We start from the raw sequence: 23,364 nt of genomic DNA on the forward strand, positions 1-23,364 counted from the left end.
TATTATTATTATTATTATTATTATTATTATTATTATTATTGTTGTTGTTGTTGTTAGTGGTAGTATTAGTAGTAGTAGTCGTAGCAGTAGTAGGAGTAGTTTTTGATGCTCAATATTCAGGGGCTTACATGTAGCTACACTGTATCATCTGTTAATGTGCATCATGGATTTAACATTCCTGCACATGCTCAAGTGTTTGTCATCTGGAATATTTTTCTTGAACAATATAGAACAATATTTTTGGTATGTTTATTTTTGCTGCACTAATATCAATGCATAGTTTTTTCCCTTATCCTTTAATAACCTGTAACCTCTTCTCTGTCTGCAACTAGTATTTTTGTCCAATTGCGGACTCAGCCTTACTAATTGTTTGAGAGAGTGCTGTACGCTTCTGCAATTTCCTTGGGTCGTAATTATACGGTAACTGTAGCAGCTTGAAAATAATTTAGGTTGAAAAACAAACTAATTTGAAATATACCGGTCCTGCGTTTATGAAATTGTTCATGTTTAAGCATTTAATTAAAAAAAATTAAAAGGTAAAAAAAACATTATACATGATCCAATGCATTGATATAGTTTATTTTGCGAGATAACCAAAATATGTAAATACATTTAATAATCTGAATTATATATAGGCCAACATATAGAGAAAAAGAGAAACACCCTCTTTTTTCTGCATTTATATGTTCGTTTAGTTTGCCGGCAACTCGGGGTGCCTTTACAATATTAAACTATTGGAAATTGTATTTTTGTCGCGTTGGCTGTAGCGTTGGCTACATTGTTTTTGTTGGCTTCTGTGATCCAATTAGCACATCCTGTGGTGACGTATATGTCTACTTTCACACAGTTAGTGTGCTATAATGGCTGAGAAGCGCTTTTAAGATGTTCCCACAACGCGTTTCAGCGTTGGGTACACACGGACGCGTTTTGAATGGCAATTGGCCACAAGTTGCCGTGACTTGAAAATTGCGCTTGAACTTGACCGTCGGAATTGCATGGGAAACGCGACGCGAATTTGCCCCTTGCTCCCGTCTTTTATGCTGCTCGAGTTGTTACGGCTGATGTCAATCCTTATTATCATAAAATTCAGCCCGCTTCTAATTAAAGGACCGGGGCAGTTAGAAGGCAGTCTTTTTTCACTGAGACAGGGACCGATCTAGCAGCTCTCTCTAAGAGGACCCGAATAAGGCCGATTACCTTCCTTCGGTAAGTAATAAAATATGGATAGTTTTAAGAGAAAAGCGTCGTTGGACTTTTTGGTGGACCGTACTTAAGTTGCACACACAGCGTCTGAATCTCAGGAGGCGAGGAAAAAGAGATTCAGAAAATGCTTATTGGCTATATATATATAGATTTTTTTTTTCATTTTAAGTGAATTTGAGGAACAACAAAATTGCTACAACTTTTTGCAACTTTTAGAGTACATGTATTTTGATCACAGTTTTCTGCGGCATCGAGGTGACACCTTCCAGTTGTTCCGTTGGAGGAAGTTGGATGAGGCTTTGCGTATTTGCGTATTACTCCGGAGTATGGAGTTAACACGCAGTGGTGTGGAATGGAGTTGGTCCGTCAGTTATTTTTTGCCGTTGCAATGAAAAAAGTGTTGAAATGTGGAGTTCTTTTTCATAACTTTGTTCCGTATTTGAGAGCCAGTTTTTCATACAAATTAATAATTTCATAATTAAGCATCATTTCAACAAGCTATGTATTGATTGTGAGCAAATGACAGGGAATGTATTTTAATTGTGCCCACAAATATACTTAACTATAAATACAATATTATGAATTTTAAATGAGCGAGAAATCATATTTTTCTGATTTCACTCTTTGGCATTCATCAGGGGAAGTGACTAATGTAAGGTTTAATGACATTTCCAGCCCTGAATATTTGGTCACAGTATTTAAGTCAATGTTAATCCCTTGAAGTTAGTTTGCAAAGCTGCATGTAATAGAGAGATAATGTGTGGGAGGATATGCTGGGATGCTGAAAGCATGCCCTCAGTATTATCATTTGGATTATTAAATAGTAGAAATGTTGGCGATATTTGTAGCTATATTCAATTTGCACTTTACAGAAGCTGTCTCTGCAACATTTTTTTGTTTACGTTTTATCACTGCTGTTCTTCCCTAAGTTTATGTATCTGTTAATAACGCGCTAACAGAACGATGGCTAAGTCATCTTTTTGCAAACTGGTAGGCTTTTGCAGACAGTTTCGCAGTGTCGTGAGTTCAGATCAACAAGGCTGCTCATCCATATGGAGGGTTGTGGAGCAGGTTAAGTAAGCTTAACTAACCCATTGTGCTGGATGGATGTGTATCATTTCAGCCTCGTTTCCGACATCCTAAAGCTCAAACTTTTCAGGGATGTTGTGTAATATTGTCAGGTTTCTTGATGACCAGGGGTCTTTGTCTGACACGATGGGCTGGCTGCCATCTTGGCACACAGCACATGGGCTGCGAGTTGGGCATTGCCCATAATTAGAGAACTGTAATATCCACTAATTGTACTGTCGAACCGACAAATATTTTTTTAACGGGCAGGCAAATGGACAAGTCGTGGTTGCTTCAGAATTTGTCAGGCCGCTGCCGTTAAAAGTGTGCATGGCGTTTCCTATCATTGTCTTTTTCAGTGAAAATGTGTTGGTAATTATCATACGAAAACCCATGCTGTTGTCCATAAATATATCGCTATTTCGAGCTCTTGGTGTAATTTCTGTTGCTTAAGGAGTGTTAAATGCCTGTATGAACATGCTGGTAAAACAGGAGAAACTGTTGTCTGGATTGTGAGAATCGGGGGAGCTATACTCCACAAAATCTGGTCTGCGGTAGCGACTAAAGACCGAAACTGTAACAGGGCCAGATCCAATTGCCATTTTGTGGTATTGCTTTGTGTAATGGCTTTACATGGGCTCATTAAAGATAGCTTTTTGGTTCTGCTCAGCTATCAAAAGAGTTGTTCGGCGTGCCACAGGCGGCAATGCTGATGTTAAGGGAAGTAGACCTAGAGGGACCGTTTCGACCCTCAAATATTTACTCTCTGTGTGACTTATTAATGAGTGACCCCGAGGTCCTGATGTCAAGTGAAGCCCTTTGAAGTGGGTCTTCTCCAATTCCCCCGTGCGCGACCTCCGCCATGTCTACTGATAACTTCCGCAGGTCATGAGCGCTAACCGTGTCACGCTGACACAATGACCCTGTGTTCTGCCCATGAAGCAATAAATATGTAGACTTTATTACTGAAAATCAGGATGGTGTTTTTTTTGGGGGGGTTTTTTTCACCTGAACTTTTTAGAGGCTGTTTCATCCTCCTCCTCTTTTGGGATTTGTGCTAGAATTAAAAGAAAAAAGAAAAAATAAGAACATAAAAAAAGTTCTAGAACACTGACTTTTGACAAAAAAACATTCCAAATAAACTACTCTTCAAAGGGTTACGGAAGACTACCATTCCTCCCCATCATTCCATTAAACAAAAAACATTGGGTAAATAAGGAAGATAAACTAGCAAAGCAGAAAATTAATTCAAAATGATGTTATGGCCTCAGTGTCTTTATATAGCCATGCTGTGCATGTTGCTTGTTAGAATCAGTCATTATGTCAAGATTGAGTTTTACTTGTGGGTTTTTATGCTCGTTCTGTCCTGTGTACAGTGTTAGTTATTTTGATTATTTTTGTTATTTTCCTACGATACTATCACCATTGTTCCTCACGCCCTGCATGTAATGGAACCCCGGTACAGATACCACGCTTATCTGTTTTTAAAGAAAGAAGAAGATGAATACAAAATTGATGTTTTCATTCTCGTGAAACTAAACTACCTTTGATAAAAGATGTGACTGCGTTTTTAATTTCTCTAACCAAGGCTAACTCAAGGTTGTTTTTTCTCCATTGCTCTCAATGCTAACTGTCTTTATTGAGTAGCATCTAAGGGCATTAACGTGCCTTAAATTACATTCCAAATCTGAATAGCCAATTCTACGATTACACATTCAACTGTTGTACGAAAGAGAAACTTTATACTTTTATTAGTTATCATAACACATTTGGATCTCTGTAAGATTTTGAAGTGAATTTTAAAGACTTTATTAGTCTTTGGTCCATCCCAATAATGTGAAAATATCGAATTTTCATTGAATACTTGCTTTCAGTTATTTTATGTCATAATAACTGCAAGCTTCTCTGCGCTGTCTTCCCAGAACAGTCAATGCTGCCCATTCTCACTGTGCTTTCACAGAAGATCTTGACTGTCTGCTCGAGAAATTATGCTGATAACCATTACAGTGAGAACAGGTCAGAAAAAGTGCCAACTGCCAGATATGAATTTATTGTATGACAGAAAATGGCAGTGTGAGTAATGTGTGGATACAGGTGGAGAGTGACCAAACGGAAGTGCTCTGGCTTCGGCATGGGAAGATCCTCCACTTCTTCTGTGCATAAAAGTGGTGGCATTAACGTGTGACATTTCAGTCATTATGGGTAATTACCTTACTACTTAGTATCCTAGTACTTCTCAGTGGCTGAGATTTAAAGATGGCTGTCCGTATAACTGCACACCCTCCTGTGCTGGGACTAAGTTCCATCTTGGTCATGCTTTGCATCAAGCATATCTATAAACTTCATTGAAAGATAAATTCAACTCTAATCACGATGCTTTATTAAAATAATCTGAGCCTTCATTTTGATGTTTTTCTTGTGTTAAATATCAGTTTGTAATTATAACATTTTCCAGACATTTCTTTTTCAGGTTCAAATAGTTAGTAAAACACACTTATGGTTTCCTTATTACTGTTCTCCAATGTGAAAAATGAAATGTGATAATGGATTTGTACACAAAAAACCAAATAGCCTCCGCATTAGCGTTTGACTGCAAGTGATGATAGTTTTAACTTTTTGAATTTCTGAATTGCCTCAGTAAGGTCAAAAGCAAAGATATAATAATTATGCTTTAAAATGCATATATCAGACTCTGTTCCCATTGTATTTGTATAGAAGTGTTCTGTGTCATAGTTACATCGTTTTTAGTATGAAGTGCATCTCGTGATTTCCAACAAAAGTGGCAGACATTTTGATCTGTAATCACTGATTTCATACAGTGCAAATCAGACTTTAGACAGTGTGAACTTGGGTATTCGTTAAACACAAAACCCACAGGTTTCAACTGCATTCAAGGAATTGCATCAGCCATTGTGGCCACTCAAAATATTGTGTTCCAAAAGACCGTTCCAAAACATTGTTGTGGTTCCATAAAATACAGTATATTCAAAGGTAAAAAATGGCTATTTTTAAAAATCACATTATTACACATTCATCGGTGTATATTTGCAATTTTGTGGTGTTTAATCTGTTTCCCCATGTAATTTATTAGTCAAATCTCTCAACGTCCTGCTCTTTTAGACGTCAGATGAAACTAAATAATTGGTCAGACTTGCAATTTAGTTAGCTGGAGGAATCAAAGCAGTGTCATATTATGCGTTCAGGGGAAATATTGGAATCAAATAGCTGTTTGTATTTAACTCAGCTTCCTGGTTTCATGCCTCCTGAGACTTCTTAGGCAGCCTGCAAGCGCTGCTTACAAAGCCATGCATCATTTTTTCACAAAACCTTCTTATTGGAAAATTGAGTTGAATGAGATGTTTAAACAAATACCTAACAGCGTAACAGGATATTTTATCATTTTGAAAATGAATGCCCTGCTGGCCGTTTTATAGTTTAAAGGCAGGCTTATCAAACACCTTTTCAGAATGAACTTCTGAAATATTTGCAGAAACATTAAAATGTTGCTGTTGGTTACGCTTTTAAATGATGAGAAACATTACTAGGAAATTGGTGCATTTTCAAGATGTGTGAAAATAAATGGGAACTGTAGTGTATTTTCATCACGCCATGTGTACTTTGAGGATGCATTTGGGCAGGATGATGTGAAGCAGTTACATTAACCAGCAGAATTAGGGAGAAGATTGACATGCTCACAGGACCCCTGTTTACCCCTCCTCTTGGTACTGTGCACTGGGAGGAATGGACACCTATGAGTAAATACATTTAGTGTGCATCACATGTCCCATCCACATGTCAGAGCCTGGGGGCTCTATCCATCCAGGCCACTTAAAAGCACCATTGACCCCTGCAATTAAATATTATTTCGTACTTGTTTGACTACATTAACTACCATCAGAATGTGCTTAGCTAGAATTAGACCTGAGCAGTATTCTACATAATGTGGGACATTCACCAAAGGACTTGCTGATTGGCCCTGTTTCCCTAATTGCTAATGTCATGTCACAAAATGTGACGTTCTCGTTTGATATTCGTTACTCGTTATTCGTTTTTTTTCGAGTTTGAGCTGCACCATAAGTTTAAATCTGGTGGAACTACAAAATGTGAATTGGACTAAAGTTTAAATGTTCAAATTATTACAAACACGATTCACATTCCTTTGTAAGGGCATGCTTTGGCCTGTCATTTTCCATTTATGTCCTACTGCATTCTGTACAGTAGGCTATACTGTATAAATTATGCAAAAAACATGACTGTATTACATATAAAGAATCACGCACATGACAATGTAACTCTCTCTCTCTCTCTCTCTCTCTCACACACACACACACACACGCACACACGCGCGCGCGCACGCACACACAAACACCAGGCCAGTCAATACACATAGGTCAGTCACGTAATTACTCTGAAAAGCTGATTGCTTTTGGAAGACGGGAATGATTAGGTCTTCTGTGCACCTGTGGACATGAACTACGGCACAGCAGCCTTGGACGTCATGGGGAAGGTGTTGAATATCGCCTTGTTAAATTTACTTTTCTTTGTTACCCTTCCCTCTAAAATTTGAACGTTATACATTTCATATGAAATCCTCCATTTATATATATTTGCTTACATTGTGGCTAAGAAGAACACAAATTAAGAAATGACGCAAAATATCTGGAAACGTTTTAAATCTTTAAATAGCGGTGCCATAAGGAACGTGAAACAGGTCATATTGTACATAATAACATATGACATGATGCCAAATATCTGCATGATTCATCAGATGGAAAGCCAACTGATACGTCGGAACAGATGGGAAGCAGTTTGCTTTTAACATTCAGAAAAAACATAAATATGTTCAGTATATTCTCTTTTTGACAAGTGACACTGTGTTTACTTGGTAGAAGAGGGTCTGTGTTGCCAAAGACCCAATACTAAGCACTCTAATGCATCCTTATTCCACATTCTCCAGGGGAAAGAGGCATCCAGGCTGCCAGTCAATTATGAACGATAAAAATAATTAGAAATATGTTGATATCATACGACATTGTATGATAAGGGTACATTTTGAAAATATCTATAAATTCTGAAATGTGAATTGAATATATAACAGTATCACGCATTTTATTATCCAAACTGAATTGCCAATGAGAACGAACAACAGTTAACTGCCTCCAATAGTTTGATTGATCAATTAATTGTCTCCATAGTCCGCATAATATTCAAGTGGTTAAAGTAGTACAGTAGGATACAATAACTAAATGTAATGTTTGATGCTGTGTCACTGAGGCTGGTTACTTATGAAACATGTGGAAAGGGGCACCGTGATGCTCCTTAAGTAGGTTATACAACGAATAACAATATATTTAAATATGCACTCCATTTACAGAGTATATACTTGTTCAGTAAAAGAATGAAGTAGGTTTATAGATAGGCTTCTTTATTATGTAACGCGCAAGCTACATTTCGACCTTGGTTTTGTTTGATTGAATGTTTTCAGGTTTAGTTACCGTGCCCGTGCTCATGGCGTTTCGATAGGTATGGAAGATGCACACGTTATTAATTGGTGTTGATACACAGTCGTGTAATCGATTGATGTTCTGCAAGTAGGCTGCTTTCCTCTTTTTAGCGCATAGACCAGGCGTGTGTCTACAGCTGATAGCTGCACTGTAAATGTTACCACACACGTCCATTAATGCAGTTGCAAACTTTCAGCTTGTAGTTTCCTGTAGACTATGTTTGCCGAGTCTTGGTTACTGAATTATCATATGCGATGAAAGAGTTTCAATTACTACGAGTAGTTTAATCATCAATATTTAAAATACATTTTCCTCATGACATGACAAAAGACTGCAGAGGCTCTCTCATTGTTTGAGAGATATGTTTGAGAGAGAGAGAAAATCAGGAAAGGAAAAAAAACATTGATTTTAATTCTGTTTTATTGTTTGATTATGGAAGCTGTATTAACACCCCCGAAATCTAATACCAGTGGGAACGAGGAGCGATTTCCGTGAGGTGGAAAATGCCAACTTGTTATTTCAGTCCTCACCCATGTCTCCATCTTTCTCCATAGACCATATTTTCATTTTACGAAAAGCTAAATGCATTATTTCACACAAATGTAGCGTGTAAGGAAACACACGTTATTCGTAGACCTAATTAAAACATTTAAAATGACTCCAACGAAATACATATAATAATAATAATAATAATAATAATAATGATAATAATAATAATAATAATAATAATATAACGTGCACATATTATGAAGTAGGCCTCTAGTAGAAGTGGTGCTAGTAGTTGTTGCTTTCGAAGATATTCGTATTTCCACTTATTTATCAAAGCCCCATAACTTCTTAATAAATACATTAAAAAAACATTATTTACAGGTCAAGTTCAAGTTAAAATGTTCTCTGTGAGAACTCTTGATGAGAATTATTGATGCGTTGGCGGAACAAAGTACAGCCTTACTGCAATCCAGCTACACTGGGAACATTTTTACTTTTTTCCAAGGAGTGTCGCTGTTCCTGTACTGTAGTACGGTCAACTGTTTGGAATTGCATTGCGTCCATATATACTGTATCCCAGAGCGTCATTCCATCACTGAAAGCGGAAATTATCTTTTGTTTTATAATTCGTAATTGCTTGAAAATGGTAGATATTACAATATAATTTAGGTTGACATTGTGTGTTGTAATATAGGCTACACATAAACGTTTTAAGATTGTTTGGCATATAATTGCATTCTGTTGCCTGCCTTTTAATAGCCTAAATTACACAATAAAGGGGCGATTAAACCGAAAGCATAGTTGTATGACATTCTGTATGACATGAGACTAATACTGTGGTGTATTCTAAGCATTAAATGACGTTGTTAGTTGTTTCTTTGCTAAGGCCTTCTGTGGGGCCACGGCTGAACTGAATGAAAAATACTATGTGACGAAAAGGATAGCAGTTGGCTAAATTAGTTATTGCAACTAATGATGGTCTCGAGAGTGGGAGGGTGGAGTCAACAGGCCCATCTATTTTAATAATAAATAGATGGCAGCATTCTAACTTTTTAAAATGTAATTGCCATAATCACATTTACATCTTGTTTTAAAAGCCAATTGTTGGGCAATGGACGACGGGTGACACTGCATTAAATATGTTTTTGACGGTCGAAGACTATTTTTTCGCATTCACGGTATCGTCCCTCTGGGCTTTGGGTGCCAATACAGCAAAATATTGTAATCATAATGGCCTTTAAATAATCAATTGTTGTTATAGCTTCTGCATCTATTAAATGCAACAGATGTAATACTCTTAGCTTCACATTGTGTAGAGGTGTATGCCTACAGTGTTTACAGTAGCTACAACAACATATACTGTCAGTTGGCAGGAGTCAAGTTGATCTTCATGAAATCTTGCTGTATTCCTCTCAAGGAGCATAGAGTCGAAGCAAAGGACATTTTCTTGGACGTGTTTTAGCGGTTAACTTATTTTTGGTTTTAATGTTAAAAAGTAAATGGTTTCAGGCATAGTTTACAATGAGTCATACCGAAATATGAAACATCACAGCGATTGTTGTTGCATCTTTCATTCGAAAATATTTAAAATAGTAAAACGTTCTATTAATTATAAAACTGAAAATGACGTCCAATTTACTAAACTTAATAACAGTAGTCTAAGCTTAATTAAAATCTAGTTATTTTCCTATGCCACTTTCAGAAAGGTGATGGGGCACCTGACGCAGCCTACGGAAGCTTGTATTTGAAGCTAAGAGATGTCTGCTATTGTGATGCATGTTGGCATGTACAGCCATGTAGTATGACTGTGTTATTATAGGGTCCGTTAGAACTGTCCGAAACGTAAAAAAAATTACAACCCCAGTCAATTTTATGTTAACCAAACCATTTTACCCCTCACCTCAATATCTGTTTCTGTTGTGCATCATCTTATTATTATTACTACTTATTATTACTTGCTGTTGTTGTTGTTGTTGTTGTTGTTGTTGTCTTCTTCTTTTTCTTCTAATAATAACAATCATAATAATAATCATAATAATAACAATATTAATAATAGAAGGGTTATGGTAGTAGTACAGTAGACTGTAGGTTATCACTCCTGACTAATGGCATACAAATGCCAAAAAAAAAGCCGTAAGTATATTCTGGTAGTATGTGTACAGCATGAACTTTGAAGTGAGGTGTGAATGTTGCTTGCCATTGAACACAACGGAAAAAAAAACTATATAATCATTAAGGTCCGGTTCGTCAAATATGCTGTTGTCTGATTGGACGGTAATGTCCCTATGGTGCTAGTGCTGGAACCTAGGTGCTTCTACCACGTGCCGAACCTATTTCTCGAGCAGAGATTCCTTCACCTGAATCCGCACAGTGAATATAGCAAACGTAGTGAATTTTTAGTAGTAGCCTATGCAGTTTTTCAACGGAACTCTCTGTGCCACTTTGTTGATATATCCTTGTGCCTTCCTAGTTCGCCATATAACGTTTTTTAAGTTGTAGAAAGCGAATGAGTTGATATACACCTATTGTAAATCTACCGTTATCGTGGCCTATCATGCAATAATTGTATATGCTATATATATTTTAGATAAATAGCATTCACTTCTTTCTTCAATAAAGGCTCTTCGGTATGTACAAGAAACTACAGTAAATGATCAGAAATCAGAAGAGTGATGATCTCATGCCTACATAAAATGTATTTACATTGTCTTGAAAATATACAAATTATAAATATTATGAAATGTAGGATTACATAAGCTATCCATAAGCTACATAAGCTACCTACCCCCCCCCCCCCTTTCTTTAGTCTTCCTGTTTCACCTCTCCTTCAAAAGGTGGATGTATTCACAGTAGATAAGTCATTTGTTGAATTTTAGGTGCTGGAGTAGTGGAAATACGATTTCTGTATTATTACCGTGTTGTACAATAACGTGGTTTGGCAAAGATGCCAACAAAAGCTTATGGTTATGGCTTATTATTACATGTATATTTTATGTAGGTTATAGGCTACTTATGATAAAATAGATCCAACACAATGATAAATGATACATATAGTATGCATCACGTCACTGAAGCAAGGTTTAAGCTTTTGGGAAAATGTCTTATCTAGCCTATAGGCTCAAAATGTCAATGGAGAGAGTAGCTTACATATTCTTTATTGTCTCAAAAATATGACATGGTCACATCCATACTATTTTACTTAAAACTTAAATTATTGCAGTTGTTAAGAAAATCACTCACAGCCGTTTTAGAGACAAGGCTGATCGACATAGCCTACAAATAGCAAGCTTCTGAAAACTAAAACTCACAGTGCATTGCATTGAAATAAGTATTATTCTTTAAAAATATGCCAATAAACAACACCTAATTGATTTTTTTTCGCAAATAAACGGCAGCGTTTTACAGAAATGTATTATTGTTACAATTATTCGTATTATATTTATTGCAGAAGTCGTATTTTAAAACAAGCGAGAGCATATATTAGGCTAATACAAATAACTAAATGGTAACACAACGACAACATGTAGGCTTCAACATTACACGTATCTTAAACTATACACACCTTTAGAATATCTTTAAAATATGAATCGGGATAACCTATCCCGGCCCCTGACGTCAGGACGCAATCATTCACGTAGTAAAATGTGGAGAGCTTGGGCGAACGCAATTTCAACATCTCCTGAGGCAACGGCGAATCATCTGGCAGCCCTTCCATCGTGCTTCGAGACGGAATACGAGCTGGTTTATAGCAATTGACGAGGAAGCGTGTTTTAATACGAAAATAATCTCAATTGGTAACACGAAAACGCGGTGAAAATGACCGGAGACGTATCTACTTAACCTCACGCAAGGCAACGTGACCCAAAACCTACAGTTTTCAGTATCCGTCTTGAATTTTGTCTTCCGAGCACAGAAGCGTCAGAACTGTTTTCCAAGCACCTTCACCTGCCTCCCGGATTCGCCTTTATTTTATTTAACAGATGGAAGGAAATTCCATTTTCCATGCATTTCTCTTTCATTCTCACCCTCTCACCCCTCTCGCATACAGCATGGTCCGCGTTATTTTTAACGGATTACCGGCTCGGTCGGTATCATTTCATTTTTTTGTTGTCGCCGTGGCTCGATGCTTCAGAATCTATAGTTGACCGAAGTAGCACTTTAGGCAACAAGGCTCAGATTTTTGGAGAAGATGGTTGTTCCGGTTTCCCATTCATCATCACATCTGTGCTACATTATAGGTTCGTATAATTCCATCACAAGCCTGTGGAAAGGGCGCCTTCTCGCCTGTCATGTATCCTACTTTGCAAGAAGAAAAAGTAAACGCGAAGCCCAGTGAGAGGATGGGCAACGTCCACGGTATATACTGGCTTGACATTTTGTGTTTTTTTCATAGACTGTTTAAGAAAAATAGATACGAGTTGGATGTTTTCGAGAAATGCATCGCTATAGCCGATAGCCGTAGCAATCCTTGCTGTGATGTCGCATATTGAGCTGTGACACTTGGGCATGGGTAAATGCTTTGTTGTTTTGATGTTGAGGTTTTTTTTTCAGGAAATGGGGGCTGGTCCCAAGTCATTTCATGTTCGTTTTTAGTCTTTGAAGAATTAATAGCGCTCTCTCTCTCTCTCTCTCTCTCTCTCTCTCTCTCTCTCTCTCTCTCTCTCTCTCTCTCTCTCTCTCTCTCTCACCCCCTACTCTCTCTCGCTCCCTTCCCTCCCTCGCTCTCCATCTCCCTCTCTCTCTTCCCCTCTCCCTGTCTACGTCTAACTCTTAAGTCTGCCAAAGTGATTCAGGAAAAATACAAGGCGTAAAAAAAACGTTCACGCAGAGTTGTAACAATAGCACAATTCACAATGGACAATGAATAGGGGAGCCGCACTGTTTGGGTTTCTGTACACGTTCACGACAGCCGGTCCAGTGAAGGGGACTAAAACGGACTTCAACAGATTCTCCCATAGCCTGTGAGAAAATTTGGCGTGAGAATGGATGCTGACAGAAAACGGGGGATAGTTCTTGCTCAAAACTTTATCTGTCGCAGGTCACTCAACCACAAGTAATGACGGTGTTTGAAATAAATTGCTCCGGATGGAATGGACGCACAATATTGCTTTTGCTCCCGTACAATGAGCTTCGGTTAAAGAGAAACTGAATTTGTCTATTAGAACTTCCTCGCCGCTTAAACGCTTTCATTCTGATCCTGAATACAGAGGAGTATTTCGTTTTTTAGTTTTTTTTTTTGTATTTAAGTTTTTGTTGTGTGTTATTGTTGAAATGGACGTTTCTGGTAGGCCTATCATAACGGATTATCCCTAAAGGCCTTGGCATGTAAGTACCTATGCATTATTATGATTATGATTATGGTTATGATTATTATTACCAGCACTACTACTGATATAGTGGTGCCATTTTTTACAGTCTCGAGGTATCGGAAGTTGGCAACCTCTTTTCTGTAAAGTTTATCTCATGGAAAGCGTCTGAAAAGGGGTCTGCGTGTTCATCCAGTAATATAAGTTTGTGCTGAACCTACTCCATTGATTTTCTTGATTTTCTAATGGTTCATTATTATTATTATTATTATTATTATTATTATTATTATTATTATTATTATTATTCACAATGGTTTGTGAAACATATGAAAATATATAAGTGTAGAAACACATCTGAAGTGTGAACAGTTGGTGCTGCCTTAACGAAATCGTTCTTTATGCATTCTACTAAGTAATCATGAAGCGCACTTAGCGGCCCCAGTCCGGGCGTTTAAAGCAAACAGTTGTGCGATTGTTGTAAGGGCCTGGGAAAATGTTTCGGGGTCTGGGAGGTGGAGTGTCTTGACGCCAGACCCTCTTGTTAAGAAGACTTCTGTGCTCCCAGACGTTATTGTCATGGTAATGAGCACCAGCACGTTGTTGAACTTGATGTTGACTTCTTTCTTTGGGGCTACATTTTTCTCGGTCACTTGTTTGTGGGAAAATGTTCTCTGGAGCTACAGTGTGAAATTAATTAATCAGGCCTTTTGGAGCTGGTAACAAAGGGACCGAGAATACCTTGGCAACATTCAAAGGGTTTTGATTTATTTTCCCTTACATAAAATATATTTTACCGAGCTAAGTAAGAATGAATCAGGTTAAAATGTATGACAATGGCTCCTCTTTTAAACAAAAATACATCGTTGGATTTAAATATGAAATAACTGGTTATATATTTACTCAATGTTTTTTTTCAACCTTGTGTCCTATTAAGTTTTTTAAGTTTTATTCTCACAGTTTAATTTTACCGTCATTGTTTGGTTAAATCTGGTATTCTCCGGAAGAGTGTGTTCCAGCAGAAAGCTGGCGTTGGTTCTGGCTGTTAATTTAGCTCGTGCTGAATGGTTTTTTTTGGACTACTCTGAGGAACCAAAATGCTGCTTTAAACCGTTTTCTCCACTACCTTGCGTGTGCACGTGCACACACATGTGTGTGTATGCTTGCAAGTGTGTGTGTGTGTGTGTGTGTGTGTGTGTGTGTTTGTGCACGTGCACACGTGTGTGTGTGTGTGTGTGTGTGTGTGTGTGTGTGTGTGTGTGTGTGTGAGGGGGAGAGAGAGAGTTGTATCGCTAAGCATATGCACATCAGTCAATTTTGGAGAGTTGCAATGGGACACTGGCTATTTTAATTTCTCCTCTCTCTCCCTCTTTCTATCTCGCTCTCTCGCACCCACCCACACACACACACACACTCACACACACACATGCTGTTTATCTGTGCGTGCCTGTACATATGTCATTTTCCATATGTTTGTGTATTTTATTTTATATTTACTCTCTCTTTTTATGTAGTATGTTGTACTACAGTACTATTTTGCCATTACATTATTGAAATGACAAACATATGCTGGATAATTTTCAGGTTTCAGGTTTTCCGTTTTTCGTTACTTGTCATTGTAGAATATAATAATTTATCCACACATTGATGCAACACACACGCTTGCCAGTTCATGTGTAGTTAATATTTTTTTTATCAGTGGCATAATACTATTTTATAATTAACCTATATATGCTTTAAACATCTAATAAAGGTAATTATTCAATTTGGATGGAATTTGATATCAACCGTAAAGCACTTATTTACTGTTAAACACGACATTACACAGAAGCTTAATAACCTTTATGATTTGATCAATGATAATACAGGAATGATACAGGAAGTCATCCCGCTACCGTTGTTATAACATGAATGCATTATCGGTAGTGGGCCTACATCTGGATTTGTTGTCGCTAAACATCACTTAAAAGTGTATGTGCTATTTAACCGCTTTGTATTTGCAACGGGAGACAACGTGCTTGCTTTTTTTCTTTCGTTTTAAAGAGATGTAAGATGATGATGAGCAGTATTCCGTGTACTTATTTTACAGGCAACAGGTGTTGAGAGAGAAGGCTGCTGTTTTATGCGCAAGAGGTAAATATGTCAACTTTTGTGCAATATTTAGCCAAGCAACGTGGTTTTACAGTGATATTGGATGTGGCTTTTTGAATTATAGTTTAGGTAATTTTGTAATTTTCAATGGATTTTATTTATTTTTCATTTATATATTTATATCAATATCAATATATCAATAATATATATATATTATTTTTCATTATCTATACTCTGCAACAGGAGAGAACCCCATTCGAATATGCTCTTTCACTTTGTTTCCAAAAACATTTGATGACGTATTCAAAATGTAGACCAGGTTTCCTGGTGCGCGTGCATGGATAGCATTCATGGTTTTACCTGTACGTGTGCCCCAAGCCCCACGTGCCCGCCATGTTTAAAGCGCAAGTTTAGTGTTATCGTTACCGGTGACGTTTTTGTGACTTGCGCGCACTACTTCATTTTTGAATGCCATGCGGATACTCGGTGTCCTCTTTATAGGCTAGCCCTTTTAGTAAGGGATAATGTTTTTACCTGGCGAATGGGACGGCGAGTGCGGCCTATATACTATCAGTCTGTCAGGAAGCTGCATTTCACGTTTTATAACCCGATGTACAGGATTACTTTGCATAACGCTTGAACCCCGCAATTTTTTTTTTTGTACGCACAACATGAAACACCGATGTTTCCTATAAAATAATATTAATTTGTTATTTTTAAAAAAGAAAAGTTAAATGGCAGCAAAGACGTAGAATGGCCAAAAAAAACAAAAAACTGCAGTAAGCCCATCTCAATATTTAGCTGAAGTCCAGCATATTTCCTGGTGTGATTTGGCCTTTTTATGCTGTTTGATGTACTTCGTTACCCATGCAATTTCACAATGACGTGCTCGGTCTGTCCAGTAGCCTATGTAAGGGCGTGTCTAGTGTAAGGAAATGTGTGCCTGTATGATAGAAATTCTCCATTTGAAAGATCAGATCTTGGCTCTTGGATTTAATTTCACCTTCACTCCGCTTTTTGGCAACACCCGCCTGCTTCAGCAGAGCAATTCAACCAATCACTGCAATGGCAAAAGGTTTGTTTTACTCTCTCTCTCTCTCTCTCTCTCCCTCTCTCTGCTGCCGGATGCAAAGCGAGAGGTATATATGCCTCATCTCTGCTCTGGTTGTTTCACTACCGAAAAGAAAGACGGCGTTGCGTTGGATTTCCTACATTAGAAGCTAATTTCAGATTGTTTCAGCGTACTATTGATTATGATAAATAATCGATCAACTGTACGAAGAAGGCCTAGGCCTCTCCTTCAAACTATTCACAGTGATTCACGTAATACGCATGCGTACACCACAGGTAGGCTACTGTATGTCATCGGTAAAAATAAAACCGAGAACTTCTCAGGTAACGGTTAATCTTTTCAATTTGCAAAACAGCATGTATAGTTACATTAATTGTTAAATTGATTTTACTGGTTGGGTTGTTGCGATTTATTAGAGGTCGGCACATGGAGCCTGAAGTGAAATTTCAATATGTTTTTTTCATTTATTTACATTTACATTACATAGACGGTATGTGAACAACTCATAATACAAAAAATAGATTTGTGCTTCAACTGGCCAATAATAACAATCAGTTTGACGTTTAAAACTTTTCATGTAAGTAATTTAATTATAAGTTTGTTTTATTTCGTTAAAGAATATAGAGGTACTTCGTTATCACCAAAGAAATATTCTAGTCTCAGTCTGTGTTATCACTGAATCACTGACTGAGATATATGAGGGGAATTGCGATAATACACTACATTCATACTATCAGCGGGAGCATCACCTATGGAAAGATTGTAATTGTATCAAAATAAAGGTCCAGATCAAAGTAATATGCCTAGATTTATTTCAGCACCAAGGACAGGGTCCCTATACGCTTATTAGTTCGCATCTCTACTGCAATACATCATAAATGTGCGTTCATGATTTAAAAACAGATTAATTTGCGTTGTACAAAACCGTCTTGTTTTATCATGTTCTAATGTTTCAATATATTTTGCGTTGAGCAAATATCTTTGCAACGTTATTCCTTATTGACGGCCCCTATAATGTTTAAATCTAATCTCTATTTTAAGGAATAAATCTCTTGATATCTTAAGATAAGTATCGTCATATTAGTGCGATATAAGTAAAAACATAATTCAGTTTAAAACATTATTTAGTTTTTAGTTTGTTTAAAGTGGGTTATACTTATTTTATGAGAAATATGGCTACTCGGGACGTAGAAACCCCCTTTAAAAATGAATTCCATAATAAGGTGAAGTTATTTCCTTTAATTTGTATTATACAGTTCTAAATTCGTTCAAGCCTGGATAAATGACGACCTAGGTACTGTATATAGGTAGTGTATTTTTAAAAATCCTGTAAACTCTTCTCTTTTCACTAAGATTAATTGGCGATTGGGATTGTGCCCACGTCACTGAAAACAGTTATTAAACAGTAAGTAAGTAAATAAATAAATAATCGTACTCTGGTTCTTTTAGGATTCCTTGCAATATTAAAGCTTTTGAGGACTTCTCATATGAATGAACTGAATCTCCATATCTACAACTTATTTGCCAGTTTCATAAATTGAATGTGCCCCCTGGAAGATTATACAAGTGGCATCGCATTATAGAGGGATTTAGAAGACATACGCTTGAAGTAGTTTGTTCTAGACCAGTGTCCGAGCTGACAGGTTGTTTAAAGATAAAACTGGAGATGATGTTGTGAAGCCCCAATTAATTCAGTAATGTTTATCCGTCCATTTAGCCCAGAGTCGACTGAACTAAATGCAGACACAAGCACGCGCGCGCGCGCGCCCACACATACACACACACACACACACACACACACACACACACACACACACACACACAAAGCGTTTAATTTCAAGCCTTATCCATCAAATTATCTTTATATGCAGCTGTACAGTGTGAAACACAATAGTGAAATCGGAAATCGCACAGGTTCTTTTCATCTTTCATAATGGCGGTTGATTCAAATCAGAAAATCGTAATGCCACATTGACATTAAATTATTACATTATTTCAGGCTATGTCATGGCACATTTTGTCTTTATTCACAAAAGGCCGTCTAACCTTACACAGTGGTTGTCAACTCACTCTCTGTTAGTAATTAGAATAAGGCGTAAGTCGTAGGCTGCGTAGTCTTGGGTGTACGTGCTTAATGAGTCCCTATTCTTGCAAATAGTGTGTGTGTGTGTGTGTGTGTGTGTGTGTGTGTGTGTATGCGAGCATACCGTTTGAATAGGCTACTACATACTACACACTAAGCTTAGGTCTACTTACTCCCTGTCTATTGCTGACTAGTATTTGTTTAAAATAATAATGGTGCTGAATTTGCATAGGCGACCGTTTCGCGCAAAATATTGAGCACATCTCCCTTGGCATCGCACAACAGAAGTTAAAGCTTGATTCGGTTGCTCATTGGCTGACATAATTCCTGCCAATTAATTTGTATCTTGAGCACGAGAGCACTTTATAACTGATGAAGTGGACAGGCCTTTTAACAGCGAAAAAGTCATACAGTACAGTCCCGGCAGAAGAGAACTACTGTTGGACATTATCCCAGCACATAGATTTCAGACATGAGATCAGGATAAAAAGCACAGTGGTCAAATAGCATTTGACATTAACAGAAACATCCTACGTAAGGTAGGATCCATGACATCGTTAAATTCCTTATCATTTATATAATAACGCCAAAAAGTGAGAGCGATAAGTACACACCAGGCCACTGTACTGTACATCACTGCTATGGATTGGTTGTTCATCAGTGATCAATGCTCTTTTCCTTTTTTATTTATTTTTTATTTTTCCATCAAGTAACATCACTGAACAACAAAGAGCGAGTTTTCATTTGAATTATTTTACCATATTATATTTATCTAAATCCAGTTTTTTTATTATGATGATGTAGTGTTTATTATTATTATTATTATTATTATTATTATTATTATTATTATTATTATTGTTGTTGTTGTTGTTGTTGTTGTTGTTGTTGTTGTTAATGATGCAAAAGGTGGGCTTCATTTTTATTTATTAAATAATGGTCATTATTTTTTTATATTTCATGTTTTTTGTTTTTTTTAACATCCTCTATATCTTTTTAAAAGATTTTAAGCCCTGTAAATGACTCATTCATGCTTATTATTTTCAAATGTATTTCTCTTGCTGCCCTGGGCCTGCAATGACTAAATTTAGTTTTATGAACTACTTTTGTTTTACTTTCCTAATAATAGATATAATGTCTCATATTTCCTCAACTATTTTATTTTACATTATTAGGGGACCTAAGGACCTACACATCACCTTGGCAAAGAAACCGTAAAAATGCATTAATATTTTGCTGACATTTAGCACAGTTTCCATCCTATTAAATAATGTATTTTAATGTGGGCCTGTGTTTTAGGCACACATAAATTGTTTGAATCAAACAAAAAAAGCAACCACTCCAGTGTTTTTAATAAACTTAATTCAATAGCATAGATAGATTTCTAAACGAATGAACTGAAAGGTATTAACTGAAATTAGAATACAAATGCAACTCACTGTACCCAGATTCGCGTTTGCTCGTTTAATTAAACGCACCTGTAACATATACACCATAATGCCTAGGTTACTGTATGCAGTTTACTCAGAATAGCGCGGTATGATTTAATCTGTGTTGTTACCATAGACAGATCATACGCGAATGACGGAAACGTGATTGATGCTGTGCCAAATAACAAAAAATGTAGTTTATTGGTATTGATATAAAATATCAAAATATGAGTTAGTATGACAGCATTAGAGTGGCAATATTTGACCATAGGATCCCTGCTATACATAATTATAGTAAGTAGGCATAGGCATGGTCGTCTTTCCGACAGTCACCATATGCAACATGATGTACCTTGGAAAATGATGATATGATGTGCGTTATGTGGAAGCTGGATGTATCTAGGCCTATTGAGCTGGTTGGATTGTGTTAGGGGTAAGGCGCCCTCCTCCTTAGTGTACGTGTATGCTGTTACGTTATAATTACATGTGAAAATGGACAGCATAATATATGAGCTCAAAGCCATAGTATTGTTTGCAAAACACTGAACACTATGAAGTGATTACATACGTGAAAACGTGGCCTCTACGTTCTGGATATCTCAGTTAGCAAACTTAGATCTCATATAATTGTTGTGCCTGTGAAAATGGCTCTGATCTATCTTTTTATTTCTCCCCTTGAAATGGTGCATTCCATTGTCTGGCAGCCGTATTGCATCCTACATCAGGGAGATTCCATTTGTGAATGCGAAATGGGTGGTGATCTCACCGAATGAAATAAAATATTGTCCGGATAATCATCGGTTCTTTATCGGGCCTCTCTCTCTCTCTCTCTCTCTCTCTCTCTCTCTCTCTCTCTCTCTCTCCCTTCTGTGTGTTCTAGCTAGAAATACCGTATATGTTATGTATTCATGTATATAATTAGTAACTGCTGTGCATTTACTTACAGTACTTTATATTGATTCCTCGTGCAATTTATTGTATTTACAATGTTTTGTTTCATGACCGGATAAGACTGCGGAATGTAATAAAATATATAAGATAGGCAGATTACTGATGGCCTAGTATCTGCAGACTTCGATTACATTTGAGCTGTATTAGGTTGGTGTCCAGATTTCTCGCAGCATTGTTTTCAGTGTCGTGTATAAAATGCCCTTTACCTGTTTATATACAATTGTGTATGAAGCTGTTCAACAGTTCTAGAATTACAGCCATGTCTGTAAGCCTGTAAGCCACAGTTGTATGTACATACTCCTGTAAGGCGTTGATTTAGAAATATCCGCACTCGTAGGTTGTTTGGGCTTTGGCCTTAAAAGTCACTGTGTGGCAACTACTGTTTGAAAATGGTGTTGCGTCTTATGGAATATTGTACTATTATTGGTAAAGTTTCGCGTTTGTTTGTTTATTTGTAAACATCAAGTATTTTCACTCAAAATATCTAGATTATTCCATTTATTTAGTAAATAATGGTAATAAATTGCGATCCAATTAGCATTAGCTGAGTCCAGCGTGTCAAGTTTAAAGTGAATTAAGCGAACCGGCTCATGACGGCTCATGACGGTTGAACCTAGATTTGAACTTCAGGTGGTTGTGAGGTAATACAGAGTATCTATGCAATATTCAACGGCCTTCCTTGGGCGATGGTATCCCATGTTGTGTAGTATAATCATAGGGCAATCATTCCCCACATTTCCCCACACAATTGGGAATAATGAACATTTTATTGATAGTTAAATTTTGCTGATGGCAGACAGTGCTCTTAAATTTTCATTTTTAAAGTTATAATTGGAACACCAGGCTATAGAAAGCTGCCTCATCATTGTAACCGATATTCTATGTAGCTAGTTAAATTAAAAGGCAATGATAACCACTTTTTACTGAGAAACAATATGCGTTTGTAGGCCTCTTTCTGAAGCTCCTGTCGATTTTACCAGGGTGCTACCTCTGTAAATAGGTGAAGACGGTGCAGCGGTGGGATTCTGCTATTGCCCTACCTAACTCGTTATAGGGGGGCTATAGCTTATGCTCATGTAGGCTCATGTAGGCTATGTTGAGTGTGAATTGAAGTCATGCCAACTTGTTTTCGACGTACTCTGATCATTTCAAATCGTAAAATACATTAAAGTACACTTCAATTATAAATACATTTGAGTTTTCGTCTTCTCTTTATTTCCACCAGTCCTGAGCTGCCGAAAGCAAGCTAACCGATTATTTTTCGCTTTGTGTTTTACTGCTTCTGAGATGCAGGTTATAGCCTAATTTGGAACGTTTAAAAAAAAAAAAAAAAAAAAAAAAGTAACAGCATTACTGTGTCCTATTTCAGTGACGCTTATTGTGTTGTATGGGCTTACTGATACTGATGCTGTTGTCTTTGTGGGCTTGTGCATGTACTAGTTTTGTGCAATTATAACATCTGTTGGGAGGCAGAGCGCGAATAGTGTCTCGGTTGCTCAGTCATGTGTATCAATAAGCATGGCTAATGCCGGTGACATCACAATTCCATTGGCCGTCTGACCCCCGTGGCCTGTGTGAATTTGTCCCTGCCCATCGGAGCCGCTCTGTCCCCGCGCGAAGCAGTTGCGTCTCTTTCTTCTCCGTTATTTTTGGAACTTCCAGAGTATGCTCCAATTCAGAGGACATATCACTCTTTCAAGTGGTCCAACCGGCACAGAACATAGACCGAGTGAGTGGGCCTTGTGCGGCGAAGTCGTATTTAGAGAATAGCGAAATTTACGGGACAGGTTTTTGTGCGTTTCCACGGCTCTATTTTCAGTGGTCACCAAGGTGGCTTAGCATACGAGAGTTGCTTCGGCACAGCGGACGCTGATCGCAGGAACCTCATCGTTTTACATTTTAAATTTGGACCCATGAATACTGCACTTATTCATGTTAATAACGTCTTATTATTGAAACGCGGTTTTCAAAACTTGACCGGACAAGACTTAAGTTATAACTTTGGAGGAGGAACGGACGCACCTGACCTGCAAATTGTGAGTAGCCTATGCTGTTCTTGATATGATTCCAGTTTTTAACGTTTTAAGTAATATTGTTATAGATTAGAACTAGTTATTCAATGTTGTTTTATTTGTGTACATATCCTTTAGGTCGTTGGTACTTTGGTTAGTCC

General features: G+C 37.3%; 1 long non-coding RNA gene across 1 annotated transcript in view; it reads left to right on the forward strand.

Annotated features, from left to right (window-relative positions):
- The first annotated feature begins 884 nt into the window (after positions 1–884).
- The window catches only part of LOC133127585 (uncharacterized), a 51,897-nt gene continuing 29,417 nt past the window's right edge, over positions 885–23,364 (forward strand). The window contains exon 1 of the long non-coding RNA XR_009708640.1: positions 885–1,206. This is a non-coding gene — a long non-coding RNA (uncharacterized LOC133127585). The remainder of the gene's footprint in view (positions 1,207–23,364) is intronic.

Source organism: Conger conger, chromosome 4 (genome assembly GCF_963514075.1).
Source record: "Conger conger chromosome 4, fConCon1.1, whole genome shotgun sequence".
NCBI classification, from domain to species: domain Eukaryota; kingdom Metazoa; phylum Chordata; class Actinopteri; order Anguilliformes; family Congridae; genus Conger; species Conger conger.